Below are 13,698 nucleotides of genomic sequence, written 5' to 3' on the forward strand. Positions count from 1 at the left end.
AAAAAAGGTATCACATGTGACAAACTACACCATTGCCTTTACTTCTTATTGTCTCATTTTCATATTAAATTTCTATCTGGCTTAATCACCTACTGATCACATGGGCTAAGGAAATTAACATCCAATAAACTTCATTTTCTAATTACTGTAATTGAAGTATTCATTTTCTAAACTTTCTGAATTTTTTGAGGGGCAGAAGTTATAAATTGTGATGGTACATTTGAGAAACATAATTTCAGTATTCAGTGCCTGGCATATAATAAATCAGTAAATGTTGTCTTCCCTCCATTATACCTTCAAAGATTTCCTTGTTATTATATGATGCAGTTCCATTACCTCAACAACATGAGGATCTGAATATTATCCCATTTGCACCAAAGTTTCATCATTTAAACATCTGTGGCGCACCTGGGTGTCTCGGTTAAGCATTTGCCTTCAGCTCAGGTCATGATTTGAGGGTCCTAGGATTGAGCCCCGTGTCAGGGCTCTCTGCTCAGTGGGGAGTCTGCTTCTCCCTCTCCCTCTATACTCTCTGGCTCTCACTCTTGTTCTCTCTCAGTGAATAAATACAATCTTTAAAAAAATAAAAATAAAAAAGACATCCTTATATATTTGTTATAAGTAAAATTCATGTAATTTACATAAAGTACTTAGTAAAGCACCTAAAATGGAGTAGCAGTCAATGCATGTTGACTGTAACTTTTAGTATGTGCTTACAGACTACTTATGGCATTGGTTTAGGCTTAAGAATATGAAAAAAAAAAAAAAACAAACTTAAATATTCCTTAGAAATATTATTATAGGATAATAATTATGTCAATATATTATGCTTTAATAAGGACAAAGAAATATAATAAAAAATGTAGATACGTTTTCTGTATTTAAAAAATTTAGGAACGTGGGGGAGAAAAGGCAGAAAATGTCCGCCATCTACCCACCGCTCCTGGGCGCGCTCTTATTCATAGCAGCCTCTTCAAGAATTACAACTGAGGGGGGTGGGGGAGGGGGGTGCCACACAATACCCCAGCAAATCTCCTGGCCCCCAAGCATGGCTAGCTTGTGTGCAGTGCAGGTGAAACTGGGGCTGGGGCGCTGAGCCCAGGTAAGGAGAAAACCCACCGTGGTGGGCTTCACCCATAACTGGATGGTGTTCATGCGCCACTCAGAGCACAGTAACAAACAGCACTTTGTTGAGAAAGTCACCTTCCACTTGCACAAAAACTTTCCTAGGCCAAAAAGAGTGTGCAAAGATCCACCTTACAAAGTAGAAGAATCTGGGTGTGCTGGTTTCATTTTGCCAATTGAGGTTTATTTTAAAAACACGGAAGAACCTAAGGAAGTCTGCTTTGATTATGACTTATTCCTGCATCTTGAAGGCCATCCACAGTGAATCACCTCCACTGTGAAAAGCTAACTTTCAACAACCCCACAGAGTAATTTAGAAGAAAGTTGCTGAAGGCAGGAGGGGACCCCAACAGGAGCATCCACACCACCAGCAGCAGCAGCACCAGTTTTTCAAAGCCTCACAAATTGATGAAGGAGCTCAAGGAAAAACCTCCTAAAGACTCCAGAGAACATAAAAGTGCCTTCAAAGAACCCTGCAGGGATGACAACAAATCTTCCAAAGAATCCTCTAAGAAACCCAAAAAAAAACCAAACCACTGAAAGAAGAAAAAAACATTCCTAAGATGGCCTTCAAGGAACTGAAACCCATGTCGAAAGAGCCAAAACCGACAGTAACTTACTCACCATCACCAGTGGACAACAAGACAAGGAGGCTCCCAGTAAAAGGCCCCCCATTTCAGATTCCAAAGAACTCTCAGCCAAAAAAAGGAAAAAGAGTAGCTCAGATGCTTTATTTAAGAGTTTTTCTAGCATGCCACCACTGATTCTCATGTGTTCTGCCGACAAAAAACAGATAAAAGATAAATCTCACGTCAAGATGGGAAAGGTCAAAATTGAAAGTGAGACCTCCGAGAAGAAGAAATCAACTTTACTGCCATTTGACAATATTGTGGATCCCAATGATTCCGACATGGAGGAGAACATGTCCTCCAGATCTGATTCTGAACAACCCAGCCCTGCCAGCTCCAGCTCCAGCTCCAGCTTCACGCCATCCCAGACCAGGCAACAAGGTCCTTTAAGGTCTGTAATGAAAGATCTGCATTCCGATGACAATGAGGAGGAACCAGATGAGGCAGAGTATAATGACAATGACTCCGAAATAGAGAGACCTGTAAATAGAGGCAGCCGAAGCTGCAGTGTAGCTTAAGTGACAGCAGCGACAGTGAAAGCAGCTCAGCTTCTTTACCCCTCCATCACGAACCCCCACCACCTTTATTAAAAACCAACAACAACCAGGTTCTTGAAGTGAAAAGTCTAATAAAGCAAAGCAAATCAGATAAGCAAATAAAGAATGATGAATGTGACAAAGCTCTACCTACTGGTGGAGTTTCACAGAAGGTTAATGGCGCTGAGGGAGAGACACATTCTGCAGCAGGTTGTGAACCTTATAGAAGAAACGGGACACTTTCATATCACAAACATGACATTTGATTTTGAGCTTTGTTCGTTGGACAAAACCACAGTCCGTAAACTACAGAGTTACCTGGAAACATCTGGAATTTCCTGAGGATACAACAACTGGATACATCAAAAACTATTGTTTTTTGGGTTTTTTTGTTTGTTTGGTTGGTTGGTTGTGATTTTTCATTTGTTTGTTTATATGAGAACACTCAGAGTGATGCAACCGAAAGGGAAAACAATAAAAATCAAACAACCTCCAGCTTTATTTTTCTTTAAAGCAAGTCATCATCTCCTGATAAAGGAGAGGTTAAGCAAACCAGCCTCAGCGGACCACTCTTCTCTCCAAGGAAATCCCCAGAAAGAGTTAGCCTGGATAGCCTTGAAAACAAACAAATCAAACACATCACAAGAAAACTTTCAAGAATGTTTATAGTATCCTGTCTATCGTTCTCTCTCTGGTGGTTCATTCCACAGGACGAATGCGTATTCAACAAACTGCCTTATTACATAACTGATCTATTTATTATTGCATATAGATATTCTAAAGTCGTTGAGGGAATGACACCACAAGACATTATAAGTACTTGGTCCCACAGATGCTCTTTCAGTGTAGCACCCTTGCCATCCCAAGCCCAGTGACCTTACTTGTATACGGTGCCACTCTCCGCCAACTTTTCCAAGTCCTTTTACTCGTTGCAGTCTGTATTTGCCACCTTTTGTTTTTCCAGTTCCAGGACACAAATAATCAACTGGGGGGAGCAGATTGCCACCCTGATTTTCTTCTTTGTGGTTTTTCTCCTGAAAGTTGGGGCCCAGCCTTGGCTGTATCCATATAATGATCTTGGACCATGGTAGAAAATGCACCAAATAGGATCATATGAATTGTTGTCTAGCCTTAGTCAGTAAACCTGTAGGACTTTTGAACAAGTGTACCTGTAAACGTCTTGCATCCAGCATTGTTGAGCTGTCAGTCAACATCCTTGTGTCTGTTTTACTGTTTCTAATACTAGAGAAAGATGGAGGTAAAGGCATTCCACAGGATCATCATTAAAAAAAAAAAGAATTCTGGTTCTGTTTTCTAAAGAAATGTTGTAGAAATTCTTAATTTAGATCTATTTATTAGTAAAAGTTTCAGCTTTCTTCAGCTGCCAGTGTGTTATCCATCTTTACCATAAAACCTGGAATAAGAGATTTTTGTTCATGTATGATCCTTGTAGACTCTTTTATATTTGGAAAATTAAAATCTTTCATTGGGTGAAAATCCTTGGTTATTCTGACATAAAAGATCATGTATTAACTTGTAGATTCAGTGGTTCAAGCCTGTTTAGTTACTTGCTTATGTTTCCAGAAGGATTTCTTATATTAGTGAAAATAAAGATGGTTGGGGGGTTATTTTTATTCTTGATGTACCCTGTTTTAAAATAGAAATCTGTCCTGTGGCATACAAAAGAAAGCAAATTATTTTTAAAAGAAAAAAGAAAAAAAAAATAAATGAGGAACAGATGGGTGGCTCAGTTGGTTAACCAGTTGCCTTTGGCTCAGGTCATGATCCCAGAGTCCTGGGATCAAGCCCCATGCTACGTCTCCCTGATCAACAGGAAGTCTGCTTCTCCTTCTCCCTCTCTCCCCACTCGTACTCACTCTTGCTCTCTCTTTCTCTCAAATAAATAAATACATACATAAATAAATAAAAAGATAATCTTTAAAAAATTTAATGACTAATCCTTGTGGGTGTTATATTGTTTTCCTAAGGGCTGCCATGACAAAGTAACACAAACCAGCTGTCTTAAAACAACAGACATATATTATGTCCCAGTTTTGGAGGCCAGAAGTCTGAATCAAGGGGTGAGAGTGCTATACTCTCTGAAGATCTGGCAGGGGTGTGGGGTCCTTCTGTGGCTCTTCCTAGCTTCTATTGGTTGCCAACAATCTTTGGTGTGCCTTGGCTTCTTGGTGCATCATTTTTCATCCAATGTCATATAGCCTTCTCTGTGTCTTCATATAACATTCTCTTCTATGTGTGTCTCTGCATTTCTGTGTCCAAATTTCATCTTCAAACAAGGACATTAGTCATTGAATTAAGACCCAGCATAACACATAATGACATCATCTTAACTTGATTACATCTGCAAAGACCCTATTTTCAAATAAAGTCATATTCCTAGTTACTTGGATTAAGACTTCAACTTATCTTTTTGGTGGACATAATAAAACCAAAAACAACAGATATTTGCCTTTTTTTTTTTTAAGAGAATGAGTGCAAGCACATGTGGGGATGAGCAAAGGGAGAGGGAGAGAATCTTTTCTTTTTAAGATTTATTTATTTATTTTAGAGAGAGAGAGACAATGACAGCGTGAGTTGGGGGAGGGGCAAGGGTAGAGAAACTCAATCAGATTGTTCACTGGGCATGGAGCCCAATGCAGGGCTTGATCCCAGGACCCATGAAATCATGACCTGAGCCAAAATCCAGAGTCATGCTTAACCAGCTGAGCCACCCAGGTGCCCCAGTTACTTCCTATTTGAAAACAATGATCTGAACTTTTCACATTTACTTTCTTAATTTTCTTGCTTCTATCACTATTAGAAAACTTTATAATTATGCTATTACATGTAGGCAAAATGAGGCACAGATTAATTAAATGAATTACCAAAATTCTCACAAGAGGTAGAAATTAGAGCTATTTTGTAAACATGGATAACCTGACTTGAACTGTCTATGAGATCTTAAATATCTTAGGCTAGAAAGACATGTAGTATGAGGTTGTAGAAAATAATTTATTGACGGGTGAACTCACTCCTTGCTGGGGTTTCCCAGGTCTGGCAGGGGTACTGGAAACAGTCTTAAAAGTTGGCTGAGATGGTTTATTAAAACTCAGACAGAAAAAAAAAAAAAAAAAACAAAAAACAAAAAACAACTCGGACAGGATAATAGTCTTCAGTGCTTGAAATGGCAATGAAAGGACATTTTGTTACAGCACTAAGGAAAGGTTAAAAGCTTAAGGAAGTAGGATGTTAGAATTAATTTAATTTGCAAGATGTAAATATCTACCACTTAATTGTGTTCCCCAGCAGGTCCTCGAGGACATTTCTTTCACTTAGTCAATTAGTAATGCCCTGATGGAGACCACATGGGCATCTTAGTGGCTCAGTGGTGGCTGACCTCTATAAACTACATTTAATCGTAGAAAATGCTTCTATGGAACAAGGCTCTTTAATATGAATGAGGTCAGTGGAATTCTAGGGTAGCAGAAGCTAGGTGGCAGTACTTATTATTGACATGAGATGCACAAAATTAACATAAAGTACAGCAATGGGAGACTGAAATTCAGGATGCCTCATCTAAGGGGATCTGTGGCAGTGTCTAAAAGATCATAATTGTTTTAGGAGTTATGTAGTGGGACAGACACTAGAATGTTGCTAAACTGTATAGAATCACAAAAATAGCAATAAGTGCTAGTGAGTAGTAAGATGATACTTTTTGCTCCCCCCCTTTCTGAATATAAGACACTTAAAAATCCCATAGTCTGACAATTGAAGAGGAAGATACTTTGTTTAAAGACCCTATAATGCCACTGTAAAAATATACAACAGAAATCATTTTGATTCTTTTTAAAAGGGCTCTCTGACCATTTTGTAAGTTCATAGTATACCAGAGAAAGAAGAATACTAATATTTTGATGAATTTTAGACATAGTTGCTAAGTTGGCTCTACTACCAAGAAATTCAAAATGTCCTCCAGTTATAGTGGTGCTTACAGAAGTTAGATAATGGAAGTTAGGTTATAATTGAATCGCTGGTCTAGGCACAATTCACAGTGGGCTGTGTGATGATTTTTCCAGTCTTCAAATGTATAATTAGGATAAACATAGTTAGCACCTGACCTGTGGAGAATAGAACCCCTAAACCTATCTATCTCTATTCCTTACCCTCTAGACATAACTTAAAGAAAGCAAGTACTATTTCATTATATCTCATATTTCCGTGGTTCAGGAAATTTTGCTGAACTTGGCTGGGAGACTCTTTCACTCAGTGTGTCATTACGGTGGTCACTGGTGACATTTACCTGGCATCTGGTCAGGTTTGAAAATAAATAGCTTCCATTTACATAAGTGATGTTTTTGTAGAGATAGTTGATTGGTTGCCCTCAAATAGGCCTCTTTCTCTGTGTAATCTCAGAATTTTTTCATTTAGTCTCTCAAGTAAGATTGTGGTATATTTTACAAAGTGTTCAGACCTCCAAGAGACTAAGTTGGAATTTGTGGTCTTTTTAAAGACTAAGCCTCCAACAAGCATAGTGACACTTCTGCTATAGTTTGCTAATCAGAGCAATCACAGAAGAGCCAAGATTCAAGGAGAGTAAACATAGAGCCCATCTATCAATTGAGAAGTGCCAAAAATATGCAGCCAAAAGGTGTGATCTCTTGGTTTATCATTGCTCTGAGAAAAACCTGCTACCGCTGGTTCACTGGTCCAAGGCACATTAGACCCAATTTGTAGATCGAACTCAAAGTTAAACCCCATGTAAAACATTTGATCTTCAAATACTCATAGATTCATGAGTAAAAATAAGTGATTGCTCATTTAAATCACTAAATTCTGGGAGTAATTTATTATTAAGCAAAACTGATTAATACAGTCTTTACAGACGTAGATCCAAGATCAGGTTTAAGCATGTCTAGACGAAACAAGTAAATCACATGATCTGATAATGCAGGATCCCAGGTCTCCTTTTGTAGACCAGTGTCTCTTCTTCAGGTCATACCAGTGGTAAAGAGGCTTCTCAATGAACAACTAAAAGAAAAATATTTGAGTCAATTTCCCAGATGGAGGGAAATAGACTACTGATAGATTATATCTGATATATTCTCACTTTCAGATGCCTCTGAAGGATGGTTATGAGGAAAATTCTTCCTAGTAACAGAGCTAAAAGTAAGTACTTAAATAGCCAAGTTGCATATATGGGAAAGTAGGAGGAGATATGGGTATTTGGTGGAAATTTGGTGGATATGGATCTTTCCACTAAGTAGTGGAAAAGATCTTGTGTAGTTGTCTAGAACTTGGAATGAACAAGTTTGAAAGAAACGGAATGCACAATCTTGAGAGAAATGTGTGTGAAGTTACCAATGGATTGAGGGTATATGTATCCTTGTGTCTCACATGAATGCTCAGAAATAAGTAGTTGTCACTAATGATTCTAAATAATCAAGTGGACAGAATGACTGGTTTTATGGCTACAAACCAGACTTTCACCTTAGCTAGACAAGTTTTTTGTTTGTTTGTTTGTTTGTTTGTTTTTGTACGAAGTGCCCATGAAAACAATGGTCATCATGACAGGAGGACTCTACTGATGCTAATGGTAGTGTATTGTAATTTGTATATATTGGCATCTGCATGAAATTGAAAAACATGCTCTCCCTTGATAAAATTTTCAGGACACTCAAGTATGATGAATAAACCTCGAATTCATCATAATAACACCATTCTCTAAAACTTCTTGACGTTTAGCTTGTTTCTCATATAAGGAACATGAATTGACAATTCTAAAATTTCCCAAGTAATTGTTCAGTATATTTTTTGATTAACTTCTGTTTATCCTTCCTTAAATATAAACTGGAGAAAGAAAATATGTCATCTGTGGTTTTTAAAACAATAAATTTGTCAAGATGAACTTTTTATCTTTATTTCTATCCTTTAACATTTTTATTCAGCAAAACATTTGGCTGAAGAAGTATAAAATTGATGATGAATTAGAATTGTAAGAATTTTCACTGTCAAATAAAAATTTTCCCCACATCTCCTTATGCTACTGTAGCAGTGAATAATTTACTTGTTGTTTCATTATAAAAATATTTTTGTCATGATTATTTGCATTTAATGCATGTGCAGAAACATGAGAGTAGAATAGATTATCATACCAGAGTGACCTAGAAACACAGAAAGATCATTTTGTTTGTACTTGTATCTACTTCTATCAAATACTAGATGGTCTGGAAAGGTAAGACAATGCTAATGAGTCTCAAGATATTGCATAGCAATTAGTGAAGCAACCAAGGTCAAACTACCATTGTTTGACTCAACAAACTGTTTAATTTATAAATAAGTTTATTTCCCAGAAAAAGAAAAGGAAATATCATGAAGAAAATATTTTAGTTTCTAAATTTTAACTGTTAGACTCTCCTAGACTTTCTGAAAACCAGTTCACACTATTTTTGTTTTCTGTTGTGCAGCAGAGGATTATTCAGCAGGTTTGAATTGTCCTTATTCTGCTCATTCCAAGGAAAGATTTGGTCTTTGCTCACCTCTTTGGAGATAATCTTTAAGCCTTTGATTCTTGCCTATTAATAATATCTTTGTTTACCTAAGGGCATAGGGCCACACCAGATACTTTATGCTAACAAATGTGATTTTTGGAGGAGCTCTTTGGCCATACTATATATAGTTTATGCTAAGAGTGTGATCTGTGTTTGGGGGCTTGGGTCATGTGGTATCAGTTTGATCTTTAGAGAGTCTGTCAACTGAAAGTCACATGGGTACACATAGGCTGTGCTTCCAGTGTCTTTTCATTGCCTTGTCAAATTCCTTCCCTATAATTTTCAGTAGTTGTTTGTTGATTATGTTACTTATTTTGTTTACCCATTTTTATTATGTAAAATATAAAATGAAAATGAAGACATATAATGTGGTTTCAAAGATTATGGGCACTTTTAAATAGATATATGGATAAAGATGTGATAGAATCTTATGTAATGGAATATTACATGGCCATAAAAAGGATGCAGTCTTGCTATTTGTGACAACATGGAGAGACCTGGAGGGTATTACTCCAAATGAAATAAGTCAGAATGAGAAAGACAAAACCATATGATTTCACTCATATGTGAAATCTAAAAAACAGATGAATAAACAAACAGCAGGATCAGACCTATAAATACAGAAAACAAACTCATGGTACCAGAAGGAAGAAGGGTGGTGGGGTCATGGACAAAATTAGTGAAGGAGAGTGGCTTCTAGTTACAGATACAGGCTTCCTGTTATGGAATGAATAAGTCACAGAAATAAAAAGCACAGTATAGGGAAATAGTCAATGATATTGTAATAATAGTGTTTCTTTGGTGACGGTAGATACACTTGTGGTGAGCATAACATAACATGTAGAGAAATTGAATAACTATGTTGTACATATAAAACTAATGTGACTTTGTGTGTCAATTATACTTAAATTAAAAAAAATTCGCTTTCAAATTCGCATCCCCCCCAAAATAATTATGAACATTTTAAAAATTAATATATACCATTTACTTTGCTCAATCTCAGTTTGATTTTTATGAGTAGCACAGATTGTTTTAAGCATTTATTAAACTACAAGCTTTAATATTAATATTACAAGCCATCATTGTGTGATCAATTTTTAAATCATCCAGGTATTACTAGTAAGTGGTAAAAAAAGAAATACAGTTTCATGTTGCAATCTCTACACCAATTTCAAACCATGTTATTTAACAGTATTTTGAGAAAAACACAATAAAAACTTTTTTCTAACAGTTTGAAGACATTAAATGTTTTAGCTTTGTTTTTCTGTTGTCTCTGATTTACTAGCAAAATGCAACTATGTGATTTTTTTCAAATCCAAATCTATTGAGGTTCAAGTTAACATCCTTTGATAATTCACTTATTTGATAATAACAATAGTAATCAAATGATAATAAGATTTGACTGCACAGTATTTTAGTTTACTTTAAAAAATATATATTTGCGTCTAATGGCTGAAGTGAAATTTGCATTTTACATAATTTGATTATAAATTAGTTGAGGTTATGTGAGATTTAAGTTCTCATAGTTGAATTTTTTGATTTGTTAATATTGTGTCCATGTAGTTCAATTTCATTGTTGACTTATAATATTTTTATGATATTCAATAAAGGAAATAAATGTCATACAAGATATTTAATAATGAATCTAGAGTACAATTTCACTGAGCCTTTGTGTAATATATACATTTCCACTTTTGTAAATAGTGTTGCGATGAATATAAGGAAATTTCCAACAATATTTTCAGTGAGCATTTTATTATCAATTGAAACTCACTAAATGATTTTTCATAAAAAATTTTTAGAAATGAGGTTGATAGTTTGTCTGGATTTGTTTCAAAAGACTCAAGGTATATAGATTGTTCAAAATGCAAATGTTACCTGTAATTTGTGTTTAATCTATAAATAAAACTATGACTTTTATCTCATTTGTGCATGTGCAACTTTGTTTCCTCTTATTTTTTACTTTATGCCAAAGAAAGTGGATGGGAAAAATGAGAACTAATGTTTACTGTTTATTAACTACGTATCAGTGCTTCTGCTAGTCACAGAAGTAAATTAATTTGCCCAAGTTCACAGAACTAGTAATTAATATAATTGAACAAATTCACAAGTATATGAACTAAATGCTGTTTTCCTGTAGTAATTGTGCTCCTTTTATGATCTCAGGTCATTAGCAACTGTATTAAATCTAAACTGTGCTATTTGAAGATGCTTTTGAAAATAATGACACCCTAATCCAAATTTGCAAAACTTTTCTAGTTACTCTTTCATAAACATCTGAAAAATGCTAATTTTTCACTTATCTTTTACTTTTGCTTTTCACAACTTAGACAATTTCTTGTTGCTATCCACACAAATATTCTTTCTTCAAGTTCCAGTTTGGCATCAATTATTTGTATTAATCTTTCCTGAAGTATTCTATCCATTGTGGATTTATGTATTTATGAGCTTTGCTATTTTAAATTGTATTTTCCTTTAATGGTTCCTATTTAATATTGCTATTATTACACTGGTAAGTTTTATAAGTGTTCTCTGACAGTTCATTTTCTAATGTCCATTGATTACCAATAATATTACAGAAAAAAGAACAAATATATGATGGCATGTATATAAATAATAATAGTTAAGATAGCTTCTGCTCAAGTGAGACATCGATAGATTAGTTTATATCTTCAAGCATTTTAAATAATTAAAATATTAAAAATCACAGGTATTTGAAGCTTAATACAGTCTTCTGAATTACTAGTATGTAACTGAGCTTCTATGAAGAGAAATAAAAATAGTAAGTCCTGTCTTCTGGCTAGAAGTATTGTATATTCAGACAAAGGGTTATTATCCAAAATATATAAAGAAATTACAAAACTGAACACCCAAAAACCAAATAATCTGTTTTTAAAATGGGCAGAAGACATGAATAGACATGTTTCCGAAGAAAACATACAGATGGTTACAAGACACATGAAAAGATGCTCAACATCACTCATCATCAGGGAAACATACATTAGAACTAAAAATGAGGTACCACTTTGTACCAGTCAGGTGGCTAAAATTAACAACACAGGAAACATTAGATGTTGGCGAGGATGCTGAGATAGCGGAATTCTCTTGCACTATTGGTGAGAAAGCAAACCGGTGCAGCCATGCTGGAAAACAGCATGGAGTTTCCTCAAAAAGTTAATACAACTCTCCTACAGTCCAGCAATTGTATTACCCAGTATTTACCAAAGGATATAAAAATACTGATTTGAGGGGACATTTGCATCCCGATGTTTATAGCATCATTATCAACAACAGCCAAATTATGGAGAAAGCCCAAATGTCCATTGACTGATGAATGAATGAAGAAGAGTATACATGTACACTATTTATATTATATATATACACACATGTACATATACATAAATATGCATATATACACATATAATATATAAATATGTAATATTTATATATACAAAGATATATTATAGAATATATATATAATAGATTATTACTCACCCATCAAAAAGAATGAATTCTTGCCATTTGCAAGGATGTGGATGGAGCTGGAGAGTATTATACTAAGCAAAATAAGTCAGTCAGAGAAAGGCAAATGCCAAATGATTTCACTCATATGTGGAATTTAAGAAATAAAACAAATGAACATGAGCAGGTGGTAGGGAAAGACAAGCAAACCAAGAAACATTCTCTCAACTATAGAGAACAAGCCTGTGGTACCAGAGGGGAGCTGGGTGGGAGGGAAGTTCTGAATAGGTGATGGGTATTAAGGAGAGCACTTGTGATGAGCACCAGGTGTTGTATATAAGTGAATGAATTGCTAAATTCTACACATGAAATTGATATCGCACTATTAACTAGCTGGAATTTAAATAATAACTTGAAAAAATATTGTATATGAAAGTATACCATTAAGCTTTTATATACATCTGTTAAGCATACTATTGGCATGTAAGGATTGAATATCAATTAGAAAGCTCACATGCTATCTTTTACTAAGGAGAAAGGACTCTCTTATAGAAAACCAGGTAGCAGTACAATAACAAATTGGTTATTGTTATACCCAGTAATAGGTAAACTGTACAGAGAAATTAGAATTAAAAAATGGATGAGAGAGAAATGAGTGTACATTTGTAGTATCCCCTGGTTGACATTTCAAACAGAAAATAGAACCTCATTTTACAGGCCTCAGATAGAGCATGGGGTTTTTGCCAGTAATGCAGGATAGATCATCTCAACCTTCTTCATAATTCATGTTTTTTTAAAAAGATTTTATTTATTTATTTGACAGGGAGAGAGAGATCACAAGTAGGCAGAGAGGCAGGCGGAGGGTGTGGGGTGGTAAGCAGCCTCCCAGCTGAGCCGAGAGCCTGATGTGGGGCTCCATCCCAGGACCCTGAGGTCATGACCTGAGCTGAAGGCAGAGGCTTAACCCCCTGAGCCACCCAGGTGCCCCACATAATTCATGCTGTGATGAATCCTTCATAAATACTTTAAGTTTTGTAGAAGCAGATAAAATTTTAGTGAGGTCATAATTTAAGCTAACCATGAATAGTAGATTTTTTCTTCTCTTTTCTTCTGAAAGTATAGATTCCACCCCCCTCGGGGTTTCAGTAATGTAAAACAGGTTGGTAATTATAGAAAGACTTATGAGTCCCATGTTATTGTGTGTGTATATATACTTATATATATACATAGATAAACATCATTAATTATATCAACTATGTCATATTCTTCAGATACTCAGGTTTTAGAAGACCAGCCTTGTTTTACATTTTTAGGAATTCCTATGGTTTTCCTGACATGCAAAATCATGTTCATTCATGTCCTCCCTTTATGTGTTCTTTCTAAACAGAAAAGCCAACT

General features: G+C 35.4%; 1 pseudogene; it reads left to right on the top strand.

Moving 5' to 3' along the window:
* The first annotated feature begins 1,048 nt into the window (after positions 1–1,048).
* LOC116876603 lies at positions 1,049–2,632 on the top strand (annotated as a pseudogene).
* Positions 2,633–13,698: the final 11,066 nt, after the last annotated feature.

The sequence above is a fragment of the Lontra canadensis genome, unplaced genomic scaffold, assembly GCF_010015895.1.
Source record: "Lontra canadensis isolate GAN:19392208 unplaced genomic scaffold, GSC_riverotter_1.0 scaffold46, whole genome shotgun sequence".
NCBI lineage: Eukaryota > Metazoa > Chordata > Mammalia > Carnivora > Mustelidae > Lontra > Lontra canadensis.